At 44.3% G+C, this 14,127-nt stretch overlaps 1 long non-coding RNA gene across 1 annotated transcript in view; it reads right to left on the bottom strand.

The window, feature by feature from the left end:
- The window catches only part of LOC102166006, a 152,238-nt gene extending 138,599 nt beyond the window's left edge, over nt 1–13,639 (bottom strand). The window contains exon 1 of the long non-coding RNA XR_002340915.1: nt 12,605–13,639. This is a non-coding gene — a long non-coding RNA (uncharacterized LOC102166006). The remainder of the gene's footprint in view (nt 1–12,604) is intronic.

Raw genomic sequence — 14,127 nt, 5'->3', positions numbered from 1 at the left:
CTATAATAACAAAATTTAAAATAATAATAATTAATAGCTTCTTAGGAGAATCGATCCTAGTAAGTCACAAAATAACCCTTTTGTTTCTGCTGGGCACCTTGAATGGCTCCTGGAGGAAGAAAGCTGAGTTTGCAAGGAAAGGATAAAGAACCTGAATTGCTGCCTGAAGTGAGAATTTCAAGTCTCCCACAGCCACCTAGCAATCCACCAGGGAGTGACTCATAGAGGAGATGAGAGGGGACATCGGAACCCACAAAACTGGAAGAGGCATGTGCTTTTGGGTTGCTGGTGTTGTTTTAATTTTTTAAAAAATACTACAGTACAGCTGATTTACAGTGTTGTACCAAGAGGCATGTGCTTTTAAGCACCACTTGTGTGATGAAGTTCTAACTTTAATGCATTATGGGTAGATGACACAGTCTGTAGGAAACTGATTCTGTGCAGTATATTACAGCTTCTTTTCTGGCCAGTTTAAATGTTCTTCCACTGCTCAAAAAGCATGTGAATTCTCTGCTGGGTGTGGCGTTTTTTACATCTATAAGATCAAATCTATTAATGGCATTGTTTACATCCTGAACATCTCTGTTCCGGGTCTCAGTGTCTAGCTTTCTAAGAGAAGTGACTTAGGAGTGACACCGGCTTAAGGGTATTTATTTAAGTAAAAAGATAAAGCTTAATTTCTAAAATATTACATTTGTTAGTTGGGTTTGGGGAGAAACAAAGAAAACACAGACGGGAAGCAAATACGGTAAACCAAGTATTAAAAAGCCATCTGATACCTTTTAAAATTGCACCTCACAAAATCAAATACCTTGGAATACACCTGACCAAGGAGGTAAAGGACCTATATGCCGAGAACTATAAAACTTTAATCAAAGAAATCAAAGAAGATGTAAAGAAATGGAAAGATATTCCATGTTCCTGGATTGGGAAAATCAATATTGTGAAAATGGCCATCCTACCCAAAGCAAACTACACATTCAATGCAATCCCTATCAAATTACCCATGACATGTTTCACAGAACTAGAACAAACAATCCAAACATTTATATGGAACAACAAAAGACCCAGAATCGCCAAAGCAATCCTGACAAACAAAAACCAAGCAAGAGGCATAACTCTCCCATTCTTCAAGAAATACTACAAAGCCACAGTCATCAAAACAGTGTGGTAATGGTATCAAAACAGACAGACAGACCAATGGAACAGAATAGAGAACCCGGAAATAAACCCTGACACCTATGGTCAATTAATCTTTGACAAGGGAGGCAAGAACATCAAATGGGAAAAGGAAAGTCTATTCAGCAAGCATTGCTGGGAAACCTGGACAGCTGCATGCAAAGCAATGAAACTAGAACACACCCTCACACCATGCACAAAAAGAAACTCAAAAATGGCTGAAAGACTTAAATATACGACAGGACACCATCAAACTCCTAGGAGAAAACATAGGCAAAACACTCTCCGACATCAACATCATGAATGTTTTCTCAGGTCAGTCTCCCAAAGCAATAGAAATTAGAGCAAAAATAAACCCATGGGACCTCATCAAACTGAAAAGCTTTTGCACAGCAAAGGAAACCCAAAAGAAAACAAAAAGACAACTTACAGAATGGGAGAAAATAGTTTCAAATGATGCAACTGACAAGGGCTTAATCTCTAGAATATATAAGCAACTTATACAACTCAACAGCAAAAAAACCAATCAATCAATGGAAAAATGGGCAAAAGACCTGAATAGACATTTCTCCAAAGAAGATATACAGATGGCCAACAAACACATGAAAAAATGCTCAACATCGCTGGTTATAAGAGAAATGCAAATCAAAACTACCATGAGATACCACCTCACACCAGTCAGAATGGCCATCATTCATAAATCCACAAATAACAAGTGCTGGAGGGGCTGTGGAGAAAAGGGAACCCTCCCGCACTGTTGGTGGGAATGTAAACTGGTACAGCCGCTACGAAGAACAGTTTGGAGATACCTTAGAAATCTATACATAGAACTTCCATATGACCCCGCAATCCCACTCTTGGGCATCTATCCGGACAAAGCTCTACTTAAAAGAGACACGTGAACCCGCATGTTCATTGCAGCACTATTCACAATAGCCAGGACATGGAAACAACCCAAATGTCCATGAACAGATGACTGGATTCAGAAGATGTGGTATATATATACAATGGAATACTACTCAGCCACAAAAAAGAATGACATAATGCCATTTGCAGCAACATGGATGGAACTAGAGACTCTCATCCTGAGTGAAATGAGCCAGAAAGACAAAGACAAATACCATATGATATCATTTATAACTGGAATCTAATAGCCAGCACAAATGAACACCTCCTCAGAAAAGAAAATCATGGACTTGGAGAAAAGACTTGTGGCTGCCTGATGGGAGGGGGAGGGAGTGAGAGGGATCCGGAGCTTGGGCCTATCAGACACAGCTTAGAATAGATTTACAAGGAGATCCTGCTGGGTAGCATTGAGAACTTTGTCTAGATACTCATGTTGCAACAGAAGAAAGGGTGGGGGAAAAAATGTAATTGTAATGTATACATGTAAGGATAACCTGACCCCCTTGCTGTACAGTGGGAAAATAAAAAATTATTGAAAAAAAAAAAGCCATCTGAAATAAGGATCTATGGTATAGCACATATAGCAGTCACCTATAGGGGCAATAAGCTGGGAAAGAATGAATTTGTGTCTCTGTATATGGATGTGTGTCTACGGGATAGGGATGGAGTAGGCACAGGTAGTCATAGAAGTCCCAATAAAGGAGCATAGGCAGAGGGAAACCCAAGGAATGTTGGGAGATCACTGCCACTTAATAAATAGCTCAAAAAAGCAGTTGTGTGGGGGATGGGATAAGACCCACACTCAGATTCAGACCAAGGGCCAGGAGTTTGAGCACTGCCTTTCTGCTGATTTGAATTCACACCTGACCAGATATCAAGGTGAAGCTAGTACTCCCAGGAAGGAGAAGGTGGTCTTTTCTAACCCCCACGCCCCCTGGATAATAAAACTGTAGCTCACCGGATCCTCGGGCAGAGATTCCTGGCCTGCCCGCTTGCATCGCTCGCAAGCATCGTATCCTGATTAAACTATTTCTTGCCTATCACTTTGTCTCTCACTGAATTCCTTCTGCACAGAGGCATAAAGAACCTGAACCTCAATGAGTCCAGACATCAGGTGAGTGCGACTTTAAAACATGGGTTCAAGTCCCCAATGAAGGTTTGGGATGGGTTCGTGTCCTGGCACGTGGGTTCAAGTCCCAGTCGGTGTTCTGGCTGGGTTCAGGCTGTTAGCGCTGTCAGTGTCACATGTATAACCGCCTCCCTGGGCTGTATCTCTGAAACCATCACAATATTGCAAGTCGACTATACGCCCATAAAAAATTTTTAAATAATAATAAAAGCAGGCTGGCAACAGTCAGAACATAATGACATTCCCAGTCTTGGAGTTCAAAGCTGGTGGCCTGCTTCCCCCTGTTTAATGCTGCTGCTTGTCAGCTTCCACTCCTCCAGGCCAAGTGGTTTATTTGCTCTTTTGTTTGGCTTCCTGTGACTGATGTGTCTGGAAAGCACTTCTTTGCAAAACCTAATAACTCCTGCCATGAAAACAGACTGGTTTTAATGACAATAACTTGATATTACAGGTGGCACCATCAATTACGAAGAAATGGCTATCGGGTGATAAAAGGTCTGTAAACCGAAAACCCAATACAATGGTGGCTAGGGGGAAGAAAAGACACTCTTGGGGAAGCATAAGAATAAAAACATCCAAGCTAGCAGTAAATTGGGACAAGAAAAAGACCCCCTGGGGGACACAGTTCCTGCCTGCGGGGGATAAAACCCACTCCAGGCTGCCAACCATCAGCTATCACCTGATAGCCCTGCCAATTGACTCTTATATCCTGTTGGAAAATAAGATTAGAGTCTTTCTTTTCTATTTTTTTTTTCCTACAGGACAATAAAAGATTCTAGCATCATTAAAATCAAACCTAGGAGGCTATAGGGGAACTCTCTAAACTTGCTGCTCGATTTTTCTAAAAAAATAAGGTCTGTATAAAAGCAAAACCAAACCTCAAAATCAAAAGCCATTAGAAAGTCGTGGAGGTGTTGAAGGAAGCACCATAGCTGTTTTGTGGGTGAAATTTGCTAGTTCTTCGCTTAAGCTCAGGGCTGCTTTTCCATTGTGTTTGCTGAAAATCCGGACCCATTCCAGGGGGGGGAGAAAATCCATGTAACGTGCATTTGTCTTTCTTTCGTGTATTTTAATGACAGAGAAATGTCACTTCCTTTGAGAGAGCAGCTCGGAAATAGAGCAGGACCCTATGGGACCCTCCTGGGTATAAAGACTTTCAGTGTGTCCCCATTTCTCGTTTGTTTGAAATGGGCTTCATTCAGCCTCCATGAACTTGCCTAAGTTCCAAAGGGCAGATCCAAACAGGAGCTCATCAGAGAAGGGAAGGGATGCACAGACAAGACAGGGGCAGTCAAGGGACGAGAGTGCAGCCTGGGGGCAGGGTCCTGGTCCCCCCACCCCGACCCCCTCAAGGAATACATATACATATACCTTTGAGCTCTTCTTCAGAACTGAAACTCCCACTCAGGTGGATGGCAACTTCAGGCAGAGCATCAGAAAGATACCTGGTACCCCGCCCTGCGGCCTCACAACCAACCAATCAGAAGAAAGTGACACATCCAACAGCCCTCACCCCCACACGTTGGCCATAAAAACATTCCCTGCAAGCCATCAAGGGAGGTCAGAGTTTTTCAGAGCAAGCCACCAGTTCTCCTTTCCTTGGCCCACCCTGCCACAAACCTCTCTCTGTTCCGAATTCTGGGTTCTGTTTGTTTGGCCTCACTGTGGGACAAGCACAAGAACAAACAGGGTAACAGGTCCTGCTAAGGGCAAAGGAAGGTGAGCAGGGTTCCCAGCCAAAGACCAGATTGGGAGTGTCTGAGACAGGAAAGCCTATCAGATCATCAAGACACACTACTGAATCCAATTATACCTCATTCAAACAAAGGACGCTGTGGCCATCAGGCCCTCAGCCCCTATATCCCGAGGGGACTTTAGGCTGGAGAAAAACAGGATACTGGCCCTACATAGTTCAAGGAATAACTTCAATGAGCCCAGACTCTTGCACCATCCCATAGATAAAAAAGCACAAAATTCATCCACTTGAGGTATCTGGGTTTTTGAAGTTTCTTTGCAGTAATCTTTTGGTGTTCAACTACATTTTTTTTTGTTTTTGTTTTCTAGCAAAAATTCCTGGATACCGAGACCTCCCTTATTTCCTTGGAAGGAACCCACCAAGCTGAGATGCTCTCCCCCAGGCTATAGTCCTCAGGACAATCCCCAAATAAAATGTAACTCTCGCTGCCCGTTTGTGCAATTTTCTTTTTCCATTGCCACAAATGATTAATCTCTCCTTGCTCGAAGTGCTGTTTCTTCCCTAAAGACAAATGGAAGCAACTGACTAGGATATTCCTTAGAAACTGCTAGTGTTGGAGAAATAGGTGAGCAAGGATTTGAGGAACTGAATTCCGGGGGGGGGGGCAGATTTTTCAGGTCCCGAGGTGGGTTCTGTGTACTAAGACTCTCACACCATGCAGAGAATAGCATCTGAGGATATTACGTGCATTCTCAATCTGAGCAAAGAACGTGTATTGGCAGCAGGCATTCAGGTAACATTCAGGTGGACTCTCTGGGCGCTGGTGGTGGTGTAAGCAGACAGGTGGGAGGTCTCTGCGATAAAGACAGATAAGGATAGTCACACAGGTGGCTGCAGAACTCCCAGCGGGGGACCACTAGAGAGGGGAAACCTAGGGACTTGGGGAGATCACTGTAAGTTAGTAATTACTCAAGACGGCCGTCTGCTTGAAGAATGAAGGCACAAGAAGGTGAGTCTTCTCCCACTCCCCACTTTCCTTGGATGATAAAAGGCAGCCCACCTAAACCCTGGGGCAGAGCTTCCTTGCCTGACCACACGAGGGTCACACACAAGTGTCCGATCTTAATCTATTTCGTACCTATCGCTGTTTCTCATGGAATTCCTTCTGTGCTGAAATACAAAGACCCTGAGCCTCCATGGGTGCAGACACCCGCTGAGTGACTCTAATTAAAAAACTGTGGGTTTGAATCCCAACCTGAGTTCAGGCTGGGTTCAAATCCGAGGTGATTTGGTTTCACCCGGGGAAAGAGCAACAGGCCTGGCTTTTGTAACACGACAGAAGGCATTTTGTTGCCCAAGCCATTTTGTGATCCAAGACTGGCCACAACGCTTGTCCTTGACCAGGTCTCAGTCATTCATATTCTGGAGGAAAGCGAGAGATTGAAGGAACAAAGGAAAAGCCGTGCAACAGTTCTTCAGCCATAGAGCAAGAGTCCTGGTTCCTCCACAAGGGACACACCTCACCATCCGACACCTCTCTCTGAGTTCAGCAGGAACTAAGGACCCCCACTCAGGTGGAAGAGGGTAACTGAGACCCCAGACTGGTCAGAACATAAGGAATAAAGATGTTGACCTTTTCGGACTCTCGACACTTCAATGAAAGCTCAGACTCTGTCAACCTTCACTCCAATTAGATGCTGAATTCTCCAGTGCTCCAGCTCTTTCATGAATGTGCATTCCCCACCCAAGCCCCTTCCCACATATGCACGTACCTCTAGCTTAAAACTTCCTCAGTTTTGCTGTTGGGGAGGGTGGGGGGTGGACACTGCTTTGGGCCAGATCCCCAGGCAGTCTTCTTACTTGTTGCAAGTAAAAAATCTTCCTTCTCCTGCTCTCTGGCTTGAGTGTGTCTTTTGGCTTGATACCCACAAAAAGATGAGCCCAATTTTCAGGTAACAGTGGAGATAAAGGGTGTCTTTTGGCTTGTTTGGATTCCAGGATGCTTGGGTTTCCTTGCTTGGGTTAAAGAAGTGGGTTACTGGATGTTCTATCTGGACCAAGATAGATTTCCATAATTTGGGGGTTTCTAATAAGGTCGCTGATTACAAAATCTCTCTACAAATCTTTGTGTTTACCATCCCCTCCCCCGAAACCAACTGCCCCCAAACAGGGCATGGGGTGGGGGTGCTGGAGAGCTCAATTCTTGTTTCCAAGTTCAAGGTGGTTGGAAAATGCAGGGTCTCTTTCTCAAGCCCCTTATTTCCCTGCCTTGAATGCCCCTCACTAAATCACTGGAAGATAACCCTCCTTCTTGAATTAAATGTTTGTGGCAGTGATAAGATCTATTTTAATATTGAAAAATAAAAGATCAACTCCCTGCCCCCAGCTTGCCTGTACATCTGTGTGAATTGCACCTTTCTGTTGGAAAATGCATCAAATGTAAGGACAACGGCCTCAAGCAAACTATGAGTCATGCGTTGGCCAGCTGTTTAAAATCTGGGCGGCCTGAGATGAGGAGCTGAAGGCTTTTGTTTCCACTGTAGTGAGACATTTCTCTATGCACTGCACTTATCATCCCACTAATAAGTGATCATTTTCGGTCAAAATCCAATGCAGCATCTCCTTTCATAAAATTCTCTGGTGGTTAGAGCTTTGCTATTTACCATTTCACTGACGCTGTGTTCTAGACACTGTTTATGGAATGACAAATGCATTTATCTAGTACCTAGCAAGAGACGATGAATATAACATCAGTTTAGCTGTTAGGACCATGGAGCGAGGAAGCAGAGGCTCTCAGGTTCGATTGTGGGCTTGCCACTTGATACCTCTGAGAGCTTGAAAAATGTGCTGTGTCCCTCTGGGTCACAAGTTTTCTGTATCTCATGGGATGATGGTGAGGGTTTGCCTACAACAGGGCTAGTCACACAGTAAGTGCTGTATCATGTCTGCTGTGAAGGTGCAAAGGCAATGGTGGCAGCCATTGCACTCTATAAGTCAGCAAGAAGCAGAAACAAAGCTGGAGGTAACGCTCCCTGGTCCTACCAAGAATGGCTTGCTTTCTATTTGTGACAACACCTGTGCTGCCAGCAGTTATGTGACAAAAAAATGTTAACAGAGTTGGTGTCCTTGGCACAAAGGGAAACACATCCATAAGGGATATGGGTTAGAGAGTGGGCCGTGACTCCGCTTGGGGAGCTCAAAAGAGTGGAATCTACAACAAGGAAGACATTGTGTGTTAAGCAAAACTAATTTGAATTCCAAGCTACCAGCATCAATGAAACTCCCATATGACCCAGCAATTCCACACCTGAATATATATTCAGAAAAGGCAAGAATACTAATTTGAAAAAAAATATGCACTCCAGTGTTCATAGCCACACTATTAACAATAACCAAGATATGGAAGCAACCTGAGAATCCATCAACAGATGAATGGATAAAGACGATGTGTGTGTGTGTGTGTGTGTGTGTGCGTAATACTACTTAGCCATAAAATGTAATATTGCAAACAATGGAATATTAGCCATAAAAAAGAATGAAACTCTGAAAACTGTAACAACGTGGAGGGACTGAGAAAGTATTATGCTTAGTGAAATAAGTCTGAGACAGACTGTATGATATCATTTCTATATGGCATATAAAAAATAAAAATAAAAAAACACACAAAACTGATGTGGAGTTCCCATGGTGGCGCAGTGGTTAACGAATCCGACTAGGAACCATGAGGTTGCGGGTTCGATCCCTGCCCTTGCTCAGTGGGTTAAGGATCCAGCATTGCTGTGAGCTATGGTGTAGGTCGCAGACGCGGCTCGGATCCAGCATGGCTGTGGCTGTGGGTAGGCTGGCAGCTGTAGCTCGGATTCAACCTCTCACCTGGGAACTTCCACATGGCGTGGGTGCAGCCCTAAATAGAAAGAAAGAAAGAAAAAGGAGTCAGTTAAAGAAAATAAGGGGTGTTCTACCCTGCAGTAAGGAGGGGGGAAGCATAATATTTTACAAAGATATATTTTTGAGGCTTAATCAATCGTCTTCCTTCAAATTTTACACTGAATTATAATATATAATTATATTTAATAATAGTAGTTTATTAAATAAATACTGTTGGAGAAAAGGAAAGAAGGAAAGGAACAAAAAAGCAAGGGAGAGATGACGGAATTTCCCATTACCTTGTGATAAGAGAAATGATACCACCCTTCTCTAGCAACAGACAAGTAATTCACAAAGCAATATATTAATGAACAAATGTACTTAAAGGATAATCACGGGAAAGGAATGGTCATGGGTTGGCACGAATATTTTGCTCAACCATGTTTTAAAATTCGCTATTTGGTTAACTCATCATCCTGAAATGCATTCGAAAATAGATTCTTTTATCGACGACCTAAAAATTAAATTTGACCTGTGTTTTTAAGAAACTGAGACCCAAGGAAGGTAGCATATGCTATGAGTTTCAGGTGCAGAGCATGCTGACGAGCGCTTTGTACACACTAGGAAACGATGGCCAAGTACGTCTACTTCAAAGCTTCCCACACACGTCACTCGATTTCTCAAAGTTAAACCTCTCCTTCCTTGCCAAGATTTTCAAAAGAATAACCCTGTCATATTCTCCACAGTTCACATGACCAGGGCTTCTACCCACAACGTTAAAACGTGTTAACGTCTATACAACTGAACCCACAGTGGGTTCGCCTTTTAATTAAACTGGGGGCTTCAGAAGCCCCTGACCTCTTTAGGAGCATCCTTTTCATCACATGGCCTGTTGCTTGTCCTAAGGGGAGCTGATGAAGACAGCGGCTCAAATTTTGCCAGCATGACTTCTCAGATCTCCCAACCAACTCCAGGAGCTGGAAGGAGCTTCCTTGGACTATCTATCAAATGCTGCAAGTTTAACGGACGTCTGGCTTTTTTCAAGGGTTTCTCTGCTGTGGTTGATTAGGCAAATCTTTGCTGTATGCGAGACCCAAAGGCTAATTTCTCCCCCCTCCCCCCAGGTTGTTGAAGAATAGCTGCTTCAGCTGACTTTAGAATAACAGGTGAAGCAGTCAATCCTGGCAATTCCCCCCCCGCCAAAGACTGTAGAGAAATCTGGAAGATCATACATGAGAGAAAGCTATGTAGATAATATGGATACTATTAATTACATTATCTACTGATATATACTAGTATCTATATAACACATGCAGTTAATCTATGAAGATATAATTTGTTACGACGTATATTATATACTATTCATTATGATATATATGATATGTATACTACATATATAGCATGCATAACAAACATATATACATTGACATTTTAACTACAAACCCACCTGTAAGTGAAACATGTGCTAAAACTTGCATTTGAGAATGAAATATTTCCTAAGGATTGGGTAAGTCATGTAGGATCTGAAAGCTGTTTTTAAAACACAAACTTCACGGGCAGAAAATACCAACAAGACACCACAGGACATGGTCAAAGTGCACTGTCCCATTGGAATATGTCCATGCAGTTACTTTTATCCATTAAAAAAATCTCTACTTTGGAAGGGTTTTAAAGTCAGATCCCTATAAACATTCATTTTTGTGCGTACCTATATGTTTCCAAATGCACATGCCCATAAATCATGTCTTTATAGAATTATTCTGTGGATGGAGGTGTAGGGGAGGGTGGGTGTATTTACACACACAGACAAGCGTGTCATGTAAAATATCTTTAATTTAGGTGTAAAAAATTATTTATCTATTATATATATATCATATATAGACATACATATGTCATGCCTGTGAAATGCTTAAGTTCCCAGGCCAGGGATCCAAAAAACACCACAGCCGCGACCCCAAGCCACAGCAGTGACAAAGCTGGATCCCCAACCCGCTGAGCCCCCAGGGAACTCCAAGAATGATATTCTGCCTAGCAGTGGAGACCACCACAGGTAGAATTTTAGAAAGGAGAATTAATTCATCAGCATTCTCTTTCTAATATTTCAAATTCACATCATTTTACCAGAAACTCCCTGGGAAGAGGCTCTTGCCTATGACTGATCATATTAATAAGTGCTTTACATTGGCTTTTTGATTCTAATTAGACCCCAAATAAAATCAAAACAATATTTTACTTTGGTCCTTGGCCAGAACAAGAAGTGGAGTCTTAGGAATCTCGGGGAATTAAGAAGAACAACAAGGTCAGTGTTGGGCAGCTTATCTTCACAATGCTTTACAAAGAGAGTTTCCTCTTTGGGGAACAGGTTGCCAAATAAACCCAGTGTGAGACTCCAGACTAGCAAAGGTGAAGTGCATACAGGACCCAACTAAGCAAACGACTGTAAAAATGTTCTCAGACTAAAACAGAAAATATTCTTTGTGGGAGAAATCAAACAACTTTGGTTCTTAACCGCCTTTTTCTTTTAAAGACATCAAAGATGTTTCCGTTAGGTTCTGTAATCCAAGCAACATAATTCGTATGAATAGAGCGCAGAGAACAGATAGGCGGAAAAGCAGCGGCCTTTAGAACCTAAGCGTTCACGTCGACGGGGCTTTGGAGACCACTGTTTTGGCAGAACTAGAGGAAATAACCAGTTACACTGGGTCTGGATATTGGGAGACAGTTAAAGGAAATTTTAGGTAGGTTCTAAAGAAATAACAGTGCCGTTGAATTCGCAAATGAAATGTTTGAAAGGCAGCAGAGGTCAAAATGAAGATTAAATAAAATCCCAGAAGGAAGTCTTTTGGTTTTGGGGTTCACTTCTGCACCCCTCACACCAAGGACTGTGTCTGACACACGCAGCAAGGGAGGGCAAATTTAAAAGGACATATACATATTTCCAGAGCTGGGCCATAGTACCGTGACACCACAGAAAGCAGAATGATCAAATCAAATCATCCAAGCAGAGGCAGAGGAAAACGCCACCTCTTAAATCCCAAGACTTAAATGTACTCTCCCTATCTGCATGATTGCTAACTTAAAAAGAATTGGTTTGGAGTTCCCATTGTGGCGCAGTGGTTAACGAATCCGACTAGGAACCATGAGGTTATGGGTTCCATCCCTGGCCTTGCTCAGTGGGTTAAGGATCTGGCATTGCCGTGAGCTGTGCTATAGGACGCAGATGCAGCTCGGATCACAAGTTGCTGTGGCGTAGGCTGGTGGCTACAGCTCCAATTCGACCCCTAGCCTAGGAACCTCCATATGCTAAAGGAGCGGCCCTAGAAAAGGCAAAAAGAAAAAAAAAAAAAAAAAAAGAATTGGTTTGACGGGAGTCAGACATAGGCCAGCTTCCAAGGATTCAACACCTTTTACCTTAAGCCGAAGGAAAAAGGAAAACTGGCCTCAACCAGAAGGGAACCATCTCCTGGACAGTTTATGAAGCTGATTGCCAGTGTCCTAAATTGCCTGGTGCAGAGACACTGCACCCTGGCCCCGCGGAGGCTGTGGCCCAGGGGCCCGGAACACAGCCTCACCCACACAATGGAGGGGACAACCTCCCCGTAGCTGACGTCTGCCTTGGTTTATCTGATTGAATCCAACTCTAGCTGCTTAACATCTCTGGGACCGAGCTGGACAGAAACGAAACCAGGGGAATGTCCAGGAGGCTACACTCACTCTGGGCGTCTCAAAGCAGCTGCTGTAAGGCAATGATTATGATAAGCCTCTAGTGTATTTCCCACATCACAAAGACCAAATGCTATTAAAAGAAAATAAAGTAAGAGACCTACCACCACGGTGGTAAGTGGGGAAGCTCTCGCCAGATGCAAAAAAAAAACACCGTCTCCATCCATTTCTCCTGCTGTGAACTTCTCTGATCTCAGGCTTCCTCCTCAGCCATGGCCCGTCCACCTGAGCAACCAGCTGGGTTTGCTAGTCGTGCTGTGACCAGGTCTCTAAGACATCAACCTTGACTCCATTTCCTTGAGCTCAATCCTCTCAACAAAGCATCCGTCCACAAGCTCTGCTTCCGGCTCAGCTTTCTGGGCACGGATGGGAAGTGCTTTCTTGGATGAGGAAGCAAACATCCCCAGAAGAAGAGGATTCAGGATGGAGAGGATAGAGACTGCCCACCCGTCTGAAGGGGCAGAGACAGCATGGCTGGTGGTAGGTGGGGTAAGGACCACACTGCCCTAGCAGTGGGCTTCAACGATGACAAGCACTCTCACCTGTGAGAAGCCGCAATCACTTCCGGGGTCAGAGGAAGGATAAGGCCATGGGAGGTCACATGGCTGCTGTCTTTAATTGAAATGGAAACCAACAATCCTAAGAATGGTTGCGTGGGATGGCTGCTTTCAATGTTAGGAGCTTTGCAAAAAAGGCTCAGGTTGCTAATTGTCGATTTTCAGCACGCCCTGTAAGCCAGGTCTCCACGCCACCTGGAAGGAGACCCATCTTCTACAGCTGTGGGGCTGACTGTGCTGAGAATCAGGACCAGGGCTGGTAAGAAGGAGGCGGAGATGCTAAGACCACTGGGTGATGGCGGCCCTGCCCTATGAGAGTGGGGTCCTGCGAAGGAAAGAGCAGTACCTATGTCTGGGGACCAGCCTGGGGATGTCAACACCCCCATATCCCCTGGAACAATGCAGGTGACACATGGGGCCCCAATTCTTCTGCAGTGACCTCACCTGGAGGAGGTGAAGGTCCTGAAAACGAAGCATACATCCCTCAAGACGGAGCCCCTTCTTTCTCTGCATCCCTTAGACCTGTGGTTTTCAAACGTGAGCACACCTGGCACCGCTTGGAAGACGAGTTAAAGCCCAGAGGGCTGAGCCCTATGCTCACAGCTTCTGATTCAGCCAGGCTAGGCTGAGTCCCTCGTGTGTGGGCTTCTCAGAGGTTCCCAGGAGGTGTCGTTCCTGCTGGTGGAGGGGGCACACCTGGAGGAACCACGGCTTTGGGTCTCTATCCAGGTCCCACCAGACAGGAGCCTCGTGGTATGAGCCCTTCTCTATGGACCCTGTGTCCCAGAGACCTGCTCACCAGGCCAGCTGTGAGGATATGAGGGGAGACCCATCTTAGAGAAGACTGGATCTGAGAAGAGTATGCCGTACTCCAGATACAGATAAGAGGATTCCTTGGCATGGTAGTGTTCATTGCAACCTGCCTCAGGATGCAAGTTTCTGAAGGACATCTAGCACCACTCCTAAGAGTACGATGCGATGGCACGTGGAATACTGGACACATAAATGGCCTTCAGTAAATAAGGGGGAGTTGGCAGATCTCAGGGTAGAAATGAGAGCGAGCAAGAAGG

This window comes from Sus scrofa, chromosome Y (assembly GCF_000003025.6).
Source record: "Sus scrofa isolate TJ Tabasco breed Duroc chromosome Y, Sscrofa11.1, whole genome shotgun sequence".
Taxonomy (NCBI): domain Eukaryota; kingdom Metazoa; phylum Chordata; class Mammalia; order Artiodactyla; family Suidae; genus Sus; species Sus scrofa.
Note: the sequence above shows the minus strand (reverse complement) of the source record. Positions and strands in the feature narration are given on the sequence as shown.